The sequence below is a fragment of the Thunnus albacares genome, chromosome 1 (assembly GCF_914725855.1).
Source record: "Thunnus albacares chromosome 1, fThuAlb1.1, whole genome shotgun sequence".
NCBI classification, from domain to species: Eukaryota; Metazoa; Chordata; class Actinopteri; order Scombriformes; family Scombridae; genus Thunnus; species Thunnus albacares.
This window is the reverse complement of record NC_058106.1, coordinates 16,162,814-16,178,510: the sequence shown is the minus strand read 5'-3', so window position 1 is coordinate 16,178,510 and position 15,697 is coordinate 16,162,814. Positions and strand designations below refer to the sequence as shown.

Genomic DNA, 15,697 nt, shown 5'->3' with positions numbered 1-15,697 from the left:
GCTTACTCTGTCACCAATGACACTGTGCTCTGTCCTATATGATCATGGCCTCGGGACACGTTTAACAAGAAACTTCTCGGTCTGTCTCAACAATGTAACAGCAAAGATTCACACACTCAAGAGAGTAAGAATAAGCTTCACACATTGTCACAGAAATGTAACACAATGCAGCAAAATTGAATTCACACTAACCACTCTTAGGGAATCTAGATGTGTACTGTAGGAGAAAGAATACTGTCGTTTCAGGAGAAAGGATTTTAAAAGCGGTATTTCCTTCAGTCAGGAATGATAACTGTGTTGTAAACTGTTTTATGATTGTAGTTGAGAGGAGAACAGAGGATTGTCTATGTGCAGCGTGTACACGTATTGTGTTCTGCAGGGGACAGATTTAAGTCTCCTGGCCCACTGAGATAGAGATTGCATTAGGACACGTGAAGTTTCCAGCAGTTACCAGCACATCGCTGCCCTGCATGTGTGTGTCTGTTTGTTCTGTATGCGCTGTGTTACATGGCTCCAGTGCTCTCTCTCTCATACCACTTTCTGTACATGTTTGTGTTTAAATTTGTTTTACTGGGCACATTGTTGCATGCTGTGTAACGCAAGTGCTCCCTTGTGATGCTTTTTCAGGGTATGTTTGAGTGTGTGTTTCTGTGTGTGTCTGCGTGCACACCTCAAACTGTTTTGTACCATACGGCCAGACGCCAGCCCAAATGAACACAGACCCCCTGTGATGGCTTTGGCCATGCTGAAACAACACACACAAGATCCACACACACACACACACACACATACACACACACACATCCACCAGCTGACCCAATTACACAGAGATGCGCAACGAGATGGAAACAAATCTACCCAGAGAACCAGCTAATTTAGAAGGGCTTAAAGACACACTTACACATAGGACACACACACACTCTTATACACTTGTATACATACGTGTATTGACACTTTGCTCAATACAATACATAGAGATGATACTATATGAAAGTGCATTTCATAAATTGAGTTTTATCTTTCATTTTCAGAAAAATTACTATGCTTTGCTCTATCAAAATCCTACCAGTGTATCAGAACTGTGTGTCTGTCCCTCTTTCCACTAGTTTTGCTGCATGCACAGTGATATGTCTATCTCCACTGGGTGCATAAAGACTGAGGAAACTGAGGCCACTGAAAATGAACACTTCCCAATCAGGTGCAATAACCACTGTTGTATTTGAAACCACCTGCAGACCATCATGAACTGGGAGCACGTAAATTGACCAGAAATCCTCTGCATTCTGGGATATTGAAGCTAATGTGCCGCTATGTTTTCTACACTCAGTGTCTTGTTGTTTGTATGTACCAAAAACAAGACGGTGAGTGATTGATTTTAGCATCTTTCCTCCATATGTCTCTCTTCTCAAAAATACAGTATTCAGTTCATGTTCTCACAGTATGAAATTTGTTCGTATAAATTGTTGTCACTTCTATCTGGGTCAGGTTTTGGTCAGATTTTTTGTGTGTGTTCAGGTTATGTTGAATTATTTAAAGTGAGAATAGAGTCCCTTAACAATTGAAGTCACACTGCTTTGTTTACTTTGTTACATGATTTGGTGTTGTTTGTAATCTGAAACGGTCTTGTTGAAGACCAGTTTTAGGGTCAGGTTTTGCTGATGGTTAATCTTATTTTATTGTAAAAAAAAATAATGCCTGTTTGACTCAACCGTGTCTGCATTTGTTTTGAGTTACAGTCAAGTAATAATAGACAGTACGGACTGACATTTTATTGACAAATATGGAATGAATCTGATACAAAATCAGTAATTTCTCTAACACACGAGCCTGCGTAATCACCTTCACCTTCATCCCCTCTCATATTGTTGGCCAAAATATCTTTTCTCTATTTCTTTACCCTTCCACCCTCCCCCTCTCCTTCAACCACATCCCCCATTTTTCTCTGTGCGGCCTCGGGGAGAGTGGAGCAGTCATAGGGTTGCGGTAGCCTCTAATCAGTGTGAACAGCCAGCTAATTACCAAACCCTCAGCCCTGGCTGACTGTTAATTGCATACATTAGACACCATCAGCAGCACTGCAAGATTAACACTTAAAATCTTCCCATTGCTGTAGTGGAGATGAGTGCTCTGTGAGTTTGTGTGTGTGTATGTGTGTGTGTGCGTGATAGGGAGAGACAGCAGAGGAGAGGAGGACTGTGTGTTGTATTCGCTGTGTGTGCATGTGTGGTGTGTGCTGCCTCTGTGGTTGCGGGTGCTAATATTTAACACTTAATTAGACCCAAAATGGAAACGTGGCAACACGGAGATGGTTGTCGAGTGTTGTAGCTGTTGCCGTGGCGGGGTTGCTTGGGTGGGGGCAGTCGATCGTCGAGGGCAACCCCAAGTCTCTGTGGAGACGGCAGATGGAGTGACATTAAGAGCATTGCAGTGGAGCTGTTTCAAATGATAAAATATCAATATTTACATTTTAATTACCCACTTCTAGCTCCACCAGGGCTGTGTCAAAGAGTGTGTGAGTGAGTGTGTGCAGGCATGTGCCAGTGCTAGCTCCGCTGGGGCCATGTCTTCTTGACTCTATTGACTGTGTGACAATGTTCCGCTCTGCTTGAGAATTTATTAGAGAAATAAACCTTGTGTACAATAACTAATTTCTCCAGTTTCTGTTTTCTAGCATTGGTTTTCTTATCTTCCTTCTTAACTTTTTCTTTCACTCAATCCGTCCATCCTCCTTTCATCCTCTACCTCTGCATCCTGCCCTTCCCTCCAACAATACAATGCTGATGCAGGCAGGAATGACCACTTTGTGTGTGTGTGTGTGTGAGCATGTGCATGTGTGCAAAAATCTGTCAGGGGAATTAACCATGTGTACACACAACTGAGAAGCTTAGACACACCAACGCTCTCTGTCTCACTATCACACACACACAGACACTGCTGACAGACAGTTTTGCAGACAAAAAACAGACAACGAGAGTTGAAAAATGGTCAAAAAGGTGTTGGAAAAAAAGTAATCAGATATTAAGAATAAAGAGGACATAATGTGGATATTTGTTTGTCTAAAATTTCTGGGTCCTGGGATATTGGACTCAGTAAAATGCAGCCAGATTTGTTTTAAAGATATTTTGCCACTTACCCAAGAGCTTCGTCAGGAAACACACCAAGACACTGATTAGACCTTACATCAAAATCTATACCTCAGGGAAAGTCACAGCATGTCTGTGGTGTCATGAGACACACAAAGAACGAGTCCCTCTTTGTTGGCAATACTGTGCACCACATCCAAATTTTAAGGATTTCATCACCACAATTTCTCTACATGGAAATGGTGAAAAAGAGAGCTCTGTCTATCTATTTATCTATCTATCTATCTTTCTATCTGTCTATACCTAGTCTGTGATGAATTCATTTTCCCAGCTTGTTCAATTAACTGGGTTGTGACAGTCTATTGATCTCTCGTCGGATTACCTTTTCAGAACAATATCCTGCGATAACATATTCTCCTGAAAAGACAAAATCCATAGTCCAAGCATCATCAAATGGAATGCTCTGCTATCTAGACCCTTGGGCAGGACACAGCTTTTATTGTCAAATTGGACAAAAGATGATGAAATAAAATTCTTTTATGTCAACTTTATCTTCTCTATCACTGTCACAAACATCATTTTGCACGAAAAATTCAAAGAGACAGATTTGTGGGCAGTTTCTACATTTTTGTAGAAACTGTTCAACAATTGTTTTTTCTTTGCTAGAACACTATTGATATATGAATAAAAATTTGCTGATTGTGGCTTTAAAACAAAACCCAATGGTCTCTGTCCCGGCCAGGTGTCTCTATATGAGATTATGAGGCTGTGTTGATTCTATCTTCCTAATCCCCCGTAGCTTTCCATAGAGAGAACCGTAGAAACTCCACAGGGATTAATTTACCATTCACAGATTAGAGATATGGTCTCAAATATCATCATCCAGGACAAGCATTGAGGGTTCAACAACAGAGGAATGAAGAGAGAGAGAGACAGACTGAGAGAAAGACAGAGATGAAAACGAATGCACACAGAGAAACAGCCTTCTTCCCTACAGCATCATGCCTTAATGTCCTAGCTCGAAGACAAGAACATTAGACCTCATTCCACCTCCTCATCTGGGCCTGAAAAAGCCTGGGCTGAAAATCTTAATTAATTGTCCAATAGTGCTGCGGGGTCATTATGCATTGCAATAAAGAAGCGTGTAATTATGAGATTTAACAGCCATTACCAAGGCCAGGAACTCATATGTCATCATCAGCAACCAAGCCAATGGTTTGGTACGGCTGTGTGTGTGGCTTGATGGACAGCACACACACATGCACAATGCACACACTTGCATACTGTTTGTAGATATTGTTCATGTAGATATGTAGCATTTAGATGCACAAGAGAAATGTGTCTGCTCTCATAAGGGCACACAAACAGTTGTAGGTACATACACGTGTATGCAGACAAAATAGAGGGACACAAACTGGAAAACTGGAAAATGTGCATACAGGCAAGCCCGCCCACACACACACACACACACAAAGAGACACACATACACTCACACACATCCCCATCAGTCTGACCCAGACAATAAGGCAGCCAGCTGTGATAGCAGCCTGCAGATGAAACATCCCATCAAGATTAAATAGACACAAAAATACACGCATTATTACTGCTGTGTGTGTTTTGTGTGTACATGTGAATGCACGATGAAGCACTGAGACTACAGCTCATGGTCCTTTGCCACATAGCAGGTGGGAAGTGACACACGTATATAGGGATGTATTGCTGCATGCGCGCACACACACACACACACACACACACACACACACACACACACACACACACAGTTTTCAACATAGATCTTTGAATATCTAAAAATAAGAAATAAGTCAACAGTTGAGAGTGAACACATTTAAGTTGTATTTGAACTTGAAAAAGAGGAAGTGAAGGGACAAATATGTGGAGTGTAGTATACCATGTCACAGCAGTATTTTGATCATGTAGCATCCTGTCTGAGTTTCTGTTTCCTTACAGGTTTGTTCAGACTGAACACAAAGAACATTTAGCAAGTTTATGCCTTGAGTTATTGAGCAAATTTGACCGTCAGGACAGGTAAAGGGGCAGGCTCAGCCTATCTGCAGGTGTTTTCTTGTATATGTGCATGAGGTGTGCCTGTTTTTTGTGTTTTTATATGTATATAATATTTCTATAATTTCCCTGTGTGTGTGCGTGTGTGTGTGTGTGTGTTTGTTGTGTGTGCACAGGCCATAAGTCGTCCCCAGCTGGTGACAGGCACGCTCCAATCCCATTTTCCCACCTGCTTATTCCCTGATGGAAAGGATGAATCCCCCAGACTATTTAAGAACGATGGATGGAGGACGGGAGAGAGAGAAAGAAAGAGAGAGAGAGAGAAAGAGAGAGAGGGAGAAGAAAGGGGCAAGGTGGTAGAAGGAAGAGCAAAAAGAGAGAGAAGAGAAAGAAGGAAGAAGGTGAGGAGCAATAAAGGGGGTGAGAGAAAGAGAGGAAAGAAGAAGGGAGGAACAATGGTAGGTGGAGAAACGGAGGGACTGAGGAGAGAGAATAAGAAAAAGGGATGAGAAAAAGACAAAGCAGAGAAAAGGGAAGATGCAGACAGAAAACAGTAAGGAAAGGTAAATACATAAATAGACAGAGAGAGAGAGAGAGAGAGAATAACTATTTCATGCCTGTCTGTGAACTTTGCATGAACCGACAGAAATAATGTGATGCCATGACAAGCCTGTCCCTCCTTCCACTAGATTTGCTGCATGCATAGGTGTGTGATATGTGTGTCTGTGAATCTCTATATGTATGTGTGCTGTATGTGTGTGAACTTTTTATATTGCTTTTGGTATGTGTGTATGAGTGTGCGTGTGCGTGGTGTGTGTGTGTGTGTGTACATGTGCGCTCTAACAGATAGAATAGGATGATGATGATTTGAAATGGAGTTTGGCCTGTGCGTAATTATGATCATCTATCTTTATGCCCCGCTAGCATATCATATCATATCACATCACATCATCTCTCTCTCTCTCTGCCTCTCTTGCTCTTTCTCAAACACACACACACACACACACACACACACACACACACACACACACACACACACAAACACAAAAGCAAATTGAAAGTAGTAAAAGCTGACTGTTTGCTAGTGATGACTTAGATGATGATGGGCTCAGATGGTGTGCTGATTTATTTGTTACTGCTCATCTGATGTCACATATTATAAAACTGTGCACGCCCGTGTGTGTGTGTGTGTATTTGTGCACATACACTGTGTGGCTATGTGTACGTTTAGACGTGTACATTTGTGTGTTAACGGGTGTGTTTTTGATGTATGTGTTTGTGTACGCAGGCTTGTGTGCATGCCTATCTATGTATTTGGCTTCTCTGGTGTGTGTTTTGTGTGTGTGTCTGTGACAGACATTATTTGATGCAGATTAGTCAGTGTACTCAGATTGCAGTCTGTGTCTCAAAGGCTGATAGACAAATGAATTTGATTTGCTAATGTAATCAAACTAATAAGAAAAACAGCGATGGGCTGCTGAGCACAAATCTCACGACTTCAATATTTGTGTTTTTTTCTCACTTTTACTTGAGCTGAAACACATCTAGCTACTGAATGCCTTTCATGACTCAAAATTGTTTTAGAAACTAGAATCAAACCTATTAGGCATGCTTTTAATGAGAGGCTGTTCAGAAAAAAAACTTTTTTTTTTAATCAGACGCCACTTTTTAAATCAGTATGATAATTTACAGTTATTTTATTCACTTGTGTGCTTATCTTTGTACAGGTACTGTTACCACATTTTCCTTTTGCACACTACTCTACTACTTTAGGCTGCCACTGCTCTTCAAGTGACAGCTGTTTTTTCTTTTTTTTTTTTTTTTTTTTTTAGTTATTTTTCATTTTAAATGCCAGTCTGACATGTGTGACACACATGGATGCAGTGACAGCGGCAGCTGGTACCATGTGTGAAGCAAGAGTTGTGTGTTGCTCTTCTCTAAAGGCATAAGGTGTGTGTCACCACCAAGGTGTGACCTGACGGAGCTAATACAAGTGTTATTCTTTGTGGATGTATGTGTTGAGTGTGTGCAAAACAATGTGTGTTTTTTTTTAAGGCAGGCCCCTAAAACTGTGTGTGTGTTTGAGTGTCATTATAGACACATCGTCATGGAAACACTGTCAACACTGTGATGACAAAACAAACACAGGGCATCGGACAGACAGGAGAGTCAACACAGAGTGAACGTGCCCTCAGACACTGAATATGTATGTGCGTTTGTGTGTGTGTGTATTCGTCAAAACATCAAATTTGGTGTAAAAAACTTAATCATACATCACCACAGAGTAAAGAAACTGTGGGAGGCAACATTTCTGAGACACTTTTTATGGCTTACATATAATGTTTTCATATCTATTTATTGTAAAGTACATAGGCATTGCAGTGACTAATACTATCAGTATTATAGTGTTATCATGCCTCGGCACTCTGTTCTGCTGCATTCATTTTAACAAAATGTGGGTCCTATTTTGGAAATTCAATTCATATTGCGGTGTGGGGAAACATTTTTAAGATAATTTTACAAAATGTTTTGTTGATTTTTTCTTGATTTCTACATCAGAAAAAAAAGATCACAGATTAAAACCACCTAGCAGATCTAATCATATTTTACCCAAAGCACTAGAATGACAGAAACACTGGAACAAAACGTCAATGCAAGAAAAAGACAAAGAAGACAAGAAAGAAGAAAAGCAATGCACAGAAAAAGGAAATGTTTTCCCTCCTCCCTTTTCTCGTATTGATGACATACTTCCACACACACAGGCTTAATCCAATAAAGAAAGCCCAACTTAATCCAAACATTAAGATCAAATATCAAATATTCTTTTCCTAATTTGATTTCATCAATATTTGTTTTCATCTGCAAACAGGGGTGTGTTTGTTTGTATGGGCTGCAAGAAGTGGCCATGGTGGTGGTGCACTGGAAGATAAGATGTCTGTTTTGCACCAATGTGGACAATGAAACACACACGCACACACACACATAAACAAACACACATACTTGAAACCAAGGCATCAGCCTCTAAATGTGTTATGTAGCTGAGGGATGAGCAGAAATGGAAATCAAACACGCCCAACAGAGCTCAGAGAAAATCAACAGCGACTGGAAACACACATATGAAGATACATATCAGAGAGCACAAAAGAAATAAAATTGACCAAGGCAAGGGACTAAATCAAATTCTAATTCAGATCCTAATAAAGTCATATTTATGAGTTGAATCTTGTTAGAATATGGAAAAGTCAGAGTCAGTTATATTACATCAAAGAAGACATAGTGCTGCCCATAAAGTTTCTTATCCTCTTCAACTTTACTGACTGGAAAGGGTACGCTACAAAAGCAAGCTTGTCTCCTATGAATTGCGTATTTTAAAAACAAATCAGCATAAGAACAAAACATTGATTGAATATAATTGTTTGAACCCTTTAGTATCTAACTAAACTAGCAAATGAAGGCTGATTATGGCTTTAATAATTATGTTCAGGCAACTGAAAACCATCTCAGATTAATTCACTTCATGTACAGAATTGATATCATGTGATCAACTATCAGACATTAAATGTGAATATCTCCAAAAGTCCTGTAATTCAATTTTCTACCATAACATTTAACATATTAAACATTTGCACCTTTAAAACTTGTTTCAAAAATGTTCAACTTTTCCTACAAATCTTTCTTTGCATGACTACACTACTTATAAAAACTTAATCTGTTTTCTTGAATACTCCCATGTGCATGTTACACACTGTATGTCTACACACATGTCTTGTTTGTGTCTATGTGAATGTATTGTATGTTTACCTGTTGTGTTTGTGTGTTGAGAAGGCACCCAGCATGCTGCGATTGTCAAGGTGAACTAGTGTTTGCTGACAGAATGGGGGCAAATTTGTTTGTGCGTCTGTGTGTGTCTGTGTGTATTTCCATATGTACATTTTCATGAGTTTACAGGTGTACTGGACCTGGCATTTTATTGCAGAATGGTAATGGTACTGAGTGAGAGAGACAGACTGAAAGATGAAGTGAGAGGAGTACAATGAGGACCAAAGAGAGAGGAAAGAAATAGACAGGAGGAGGCAATATTGTTTCAAAAGTTTCATGCCAATAAAGCTTATTGATTTAACAATTGAAAGAGAGAAATGTGTGTGCGTGAGTGTGTGTGTATGTGTGTGAGTGTGGTGGAGAGATGTTTCTCTTCTGATTTACCACTCTCTGACCCAAAGCCCAACAACCTCTTTGCTGATTGATGACATCACCAGACTTAATGAGGAGGGCCGAAGAAGAGTGACATCACCACCAGTCTGGGCTGTTACATTCCTCGCTCACCACACACACACACACACACACACACACACAGTGCTGTTCTGCATCTTCTGGAGCTCACTGTGAAGTGTTATAATGAGTGTCAGAGTTAATTTAGTGAGCTGCAGATTCACAGTCAAGGATGTGAATATCCATGTGTATTCATGTGCAAGTGTGTGAGTGTGTGCGCATGTAGAAGTTCCCCTTGGCAGCTGAGACTCAACATTTGATTTGCTAAAAGGAGCAGGACACTTCTATTAATCAATATTTGGTGACTGAGTGGCTGTCTTTCTGGCTGATTGACCGGCTGTGTAGTTACTTGACTGACTGATTGGCTAACTGACTGACTTTTCTGGCAGTCTGAATGGCAAACAGGTTGACTGGTTGACTGAATCACTAAATGAAACCCATTTATTATATGGCCCAAAGAGAAAGAGCACAACAGAAAAAGATTAGGGAGGGCTTTGCTTATTGGGCGTTTTACTGAGAATGCTATGTTGTACCATTGTTAGTACAAAGGCACGTTTGAATGAGCAATCAGACTGATGGGCTGTCGATCGTACTGTTTCAAAATCTATAGCTGGATTTGGACTCAAACCCTGATTGCTGTATCTGCAGGGGATACATGCAGACAGAACCAAGAAGGAGGAGAATGAGGATGGTTGGCTGGGGGGATGAGCTAAGAGGGTAGGTGGGAGGCGTGGGTGGGAAAGGGGTTGAGAGATGAGGTTGACTTATAATGAAGAGGTTAAGGATACCATGGAGAGAGAGGGTGGGAGGTCAGGTCAGAGAGGGAGAAAAAGAGGGAGAGCAACAGAGTGACAGAGGTAGAGAGAGAGAGAAAGAGAAAGGTCACATGAGAGGTTGAAGAGGTGGGGGATATTTAGCCATCGGGTCAGAATAGTATTGTGTTAAAGGCTCTTAGGGAGTATCTAGGTTATACTCTGGTAATGTATGTGACCTCCCTGCTTTCCATTCTCCTCCCATTTCCTTCTCTCCCTTATATCTCTCCTCTTCAGTTCACCATTCTCCTTCCTTTCCTTTCTCCTGGATATTTCCCAACAATCACAGAGTAAGTAATCAAAGTAATGTCATCATTGATAGTGATATGAATCACAATTATTAATGTCTATAGCAAACAAATCATAACAATATAATCATAAAACAGTAAAGTAATACATTTCTGGCAGATTGATTTACATTTGTTGACCAACAAAAGGACTCAAGTTCATTATGAATCTGGTGCGACATATTAGGGCAGGTCAGGAGTATGAAACTTCTTCTGAAGTTTATTCTAATTGAGCTTCATTGCTTGCGTACTGTACTACTCAGCACTCTTTGTCATCAGCATGACTAAAAAAGAAGAATGGGACCTAAGATTGAGCCTTGAGGAACTCCACAGGTGTTATGTAATAAGTGGCTAGAGAGAAATGTACTGCCTTACTTGCTCAGCTTTTTAGAAATAAGGAGAGTGCCATTCTGGCATGTGCGTGTTTCAAAAAGCACTAAGTGTTTTAAAGATATCCTTAAAATACCTGGGCTGTAGGAAATGTCTTCCTGATTTAATCAATGCTTAGTCAAATTGCTGTGCATAAGCCAAATCTCACATCAGGATCATCAAAGTCAAATTTATTCAAAGTGCAAAGTCATTGCAAATGATGGTTTTGTACATCATAATAATGCTAAACACTAACCATCACTAAAGGCCTCTACGCTGAACTTCACACTGTGTGAATGATGTAGGTAATCCGTTGGGTTACTTAATGACATAAAACAGGGAAGCAGTCGTACTTTTTTCTCAGTGTAACATGGCAGAACAAGTCAAACACACTCAGCATCTTTACTGTCATTGGTTAAGTTAAAAATAAAACCCATGACAGAAGCAAGGAAAAGCAACATCTTGGTGGCAGCAAATGTCAAACTCTATGGGATGCTGCTAACAATCACCATCACTGACATGAGACAGCGGTTACAAATCATCTACATCATGTTCGCTCTTCGTTCAGCATCACTATGAGGTATTTCAATACCCATGCTCATATCTAAATCCAAACAGAGAGTAAGAGGGAGAGAGAGAAAGAAGAGACATGCCAATAAATTACTGGACAAATAAAGAGAAGCATGGAGAACGTGACGCGAGAGGACTTCCATCTTCACCTACTATCCCATCACCACCACCACTCAAACCCTTTCTCCCCTATCTCCATAAAGACCGATTAAATGAATGGACCGACAGCCACCCTCCTTCACCTCCCTTCCCCCATTTTTACAGCTCAATCATACTGTGTTACTGCCGACACATAGACCGCTTATCCTGAGTGTCAAAATTGAAAGGGGAACGAAAGAAAGAGAAGGGGAAAGACTGTAAGAAAAGAAAGAGCAAGTAAGAAGAGATAGGGAGGCAAGAGAATAGTGGGGGGGAGTGTGGTGCGGCCTGAGAGCAATTTCTTTCTTGAATAAAGAATGGGGGAGGGGGGTGTAAAAAAAAGCACTAATGGCAAGGCCCCTGGTTCTGGTAAAATAGACTGTGTTATAGGTTCTGGCTCTTGTTCGTTGATTCGTTCATTTGTTCGTTCCTTGCTCTTTCGTCAAGTCAAGTGCTCGCCTGTCTGTCTTTCCCCTTTTGTGTCCACAGGTCTAGATAAGAGCTGCTAGCATGACTGCCCGGTAGTCATTTAGTTATTATGGAGAGGGAGAGAGTGAGGGAGAAAGACAGAGAGAGAGAGAAGGGATGAGGGAGTAAGAGAACAGAAAAGAGAGGATGAAAAGACTAATTCTACAGGCAGATAAATGGCTCATTTTGAATGGCCTTTCTTTCTTTTAATTCACTCTCATTCGCTCCTGTTTAAATATTTGCTTTTCTCCTCCTCTCACCTGACCGCTCCTCGTTCCTCCTTCAAACACCGACACACACACACACACACACACACACACTTGACTAAGACATGCAGCATAATATGCAACTGGAGTTGTATTTTTGAGAGCTATTAAAATGAGATCTTCTCTTCACTAATCCATATTATTGGACACCAAGGCCTTTCACGCCCTCTGAATAATAACTCCAATGATATTTCTACATACCCACAGTTTCCTGAGAGTGATGGTATACTGCTCATATATTTGTATGATACTGTATTGTGTGTGTGCGTGTACGTGTGTGTATGTCTGAGGGGGTCACTCGTTTCCCACAGTCTTTACCAGCATAAGGCTTTTAAAACTTGTCAGTGTTTTTGTGTTTGTGTGTATTTCAATGCGTTTCATCTCTCTCTTTACACACACACACACACACACACTAGTGCATGTGTGAGATTCACGTGTGGGTTAGTTTCCTAAGCTTTGTGGGATATCAAGAGACACACACTCTGTCTGAAACCTCATTTTCCTCTCCTAATGACATATCAAATGTTTGCATATATGCCATATCAGTATGGAAATGTGCACACACACATACACATGTAGCCTTAGAATAAAAGAACCAATCAAAGAGATATGTGTGTGTGTTGTCACAAGTCTCTAAGGTTGGGTGAGTCTGTGTGTCAAACATGACTAGCAACATGCACACACACACACACACACACACACACACACACACACACACACACACACACACACACACACGCACCCTAGCCTTGTTATCCAGGGGCCTGTCTTGCAGGCAGCCTCTCTAACGCTGAGTGATGTTTAAATTAGTTTACAATTTAGCCTCCTCGCTATCCGCAGACGGCTCTTAACTCAGTGTGTGTATGTGATGTGTTTTTGCGTGTGTGTTTGTGCGTGTGTGCGCGTAACAAATTGTTGCCAGTACGGCAGACATCTAATGACTTCAAATTAGCTGCCTGGCGCTCGCCTTGACACGTTGTTACCACTGTTAGCAGCCTGTGTGTGTGTGTGTGTGTGTGTGTGTACGCAGCGCCGCGCAGCCATATCATGAAGCATAAATTGGCTTCACCTCTCCTCTCTTTGCCTCTGTCTTTTTTATCTTTGTCTCTCTGTCTCTCTCCATCAATTTGATTAAAAAAATTACTGTACCATGGCGAGCAAAGATGTGTGCACGTGTGTTCACAAGTACACCCTGCGCATAGTCAGTCTCTCTCTCTCTTTCACACACACACACACACACACACACACACACACACAGTTCACAAGACATGAAACAAGACAGCTCCAAGAAGGTTAACAGGTCTATTCTATTCTATTCTATTCTATTCTATTCTATTCTATTCAAGACTTATGTCACTGTAGTCTCTTTATTGTTTGCCTTTTGTGTGTGTGTTTGTGTGTGTGTGTAAGAGGCTGATAAAGAATGTTGAGGAGGCGTATTTCACTCTGACAATCCTTTCCACCCAACAGTAGATCACTTTGTGTGTGTGTGTGTGTGTGTTTGTGTGTGTGTGTGTGTTAGTACTAGATCAGTGTTCAGTGTTGTAAACAGTGAGGATTTCATAAGGTGTTCACATCACACACACTCACTCACGCACACACAGACGCACACACTTGGAAGATGAAGAGTTCTATCTTTCTCTGTGAGCAGTGGATTGCCTTTCTCGTTCATCTAATCACGCCATCTTCTCTCCACCGCCAGGCAATCGTTGCGCTTCGCTCCCTCCACACAGAAAGCTGCACGCACACGCTAACGTGCGCACGCACACACACACACACACACACACACACACACACACACACACACACACACACACACACACACACACACACACACACACACACAGAGCCTAAGCCCAGCACATAACCTGGTTAACTCAGTCTACGCACTTGTAGAGAGTAAAGGAAACAGTAAACCCAATGCAAAACAATACATTAAAAATACACAATGTGTATGTTTGCGTGTATATTTGTGTGTGTCTGTGAGTTCATTTTGTGTTTTTATGTTCAAGGTGCATCCCAGAGGTATGGAGAGAGTGACAGGAGGAAAAAGCATCACAGGCCGATTAGAGGAAAGCAGATAGTATTGGAGTCAGGCCATATGTTGTTTTGAAAGAGAAAAATAAATATTCAAAGGGCTATACTTGGTATCTGGATCAATATATATGTCTGCTTACTGTCCATATAGCAGCACATTGATCAATACACTAACAAGAAGCAATGTATATTCCCATCTCTCTTTCTCTCCCTCTCCATCCATTTTTTTCTTTTTCTCCCTGTTATTTTCACATTTATTGATATGATATAATACATGTGATTTGGAGACCCTGTTATCCAATGCCATTGACTTTATTGTTATAGATTCACACAACATGACTGAATGGTATTTATGCCTCTAATCTGGTGTTTCCCCCTATACTGTTACAACCCCCTATGCTGTTTGAGCAGTGGCAACAGGAGGTAATTCAATTCTCTTCTTTTATTTTCTATTCTATTCTATAACCATATTCCGGACGACAATAGGACTAATCTTTGTGCTAATCTGTGTTAATCTGAGACACTGCTCTTCCCTCCTCTCTGCTGTCACAGCAGGCTCGCTCACTAAAACCAAAACCAGATTATAGTTTTCATCTCTCCCTCTCATACGTCTCATACTCTGTCTTACTCTTCATTTTAGTTTTTACAGCTACGTACATTCCTCATTCCCAAACTTGGTCTTTTGCTCTCTTTTTTAAAAATTATTTATTTTAGTTTTGGCTGATTTGTGTATTTGTATCTATTTCAATCATCTCATCTTGTACGTTTTCCAGATCCAATTCTGACCAGATTAAGAGAGAAAAAGAGCGCTAAGCAGACATTAAGCGGCTTAAACTAGTTTCTTCTCTTTTAGTGATGGTCTTTAAGAGGGATACAGATGTGCTATAGGCTATCACAATTCCACTGTGTTTATCTCAAGAACAGTAATCACTGCTTTATCATCAGAATGTTCATTATATTTTATTTAGATTTAATTATTTTTCTTTCTATTACATTACCTTCTGTTGTAAAGATCTCTAGTTTGACATATTAGGTTAAGATTGTTGCCACACCAAAACATTAAATGGATGCTCACCACATAATAAACAAATTAACAGCATGTGCCAAAACATACTTTGTGATCTTCTCTACATCATGCAATGTTGTATTGTAGCAGCAATGGTTGAAGGTGGAACATTAATCATATCACTGACTGGAGACTGCTTTTGTTTGCTTCGAACTGAAAACCCAATGATTTGTATGACACTTTTTGTAACTGTGACTTTTAATGCCAGCACATACAAAAGGGAAAAGTTTGTGGTTTCAAAGGGCTTTATCAGATAAATGGTTCAGTGACTTCAGGCAAAGACACGCACACACACGCGCACACACATGAA

At 40.6% G+C, this 15,697-nt stretch overlaps 1 protein-coding gene across 5 annotated transcripts in view; it reads right to left on the bottom strand.

Moving 5' to 3' along the window:
• Positions 1–15,697, bottom strand: part of esrrga (estrogen-related receptor gamma a) — a 165,203-nt gene that overhangs the window by 17,124 nt on the left and 132,382 nt on the right. The gene's annotated exons all lie outside the window — the stretch shown is intronic.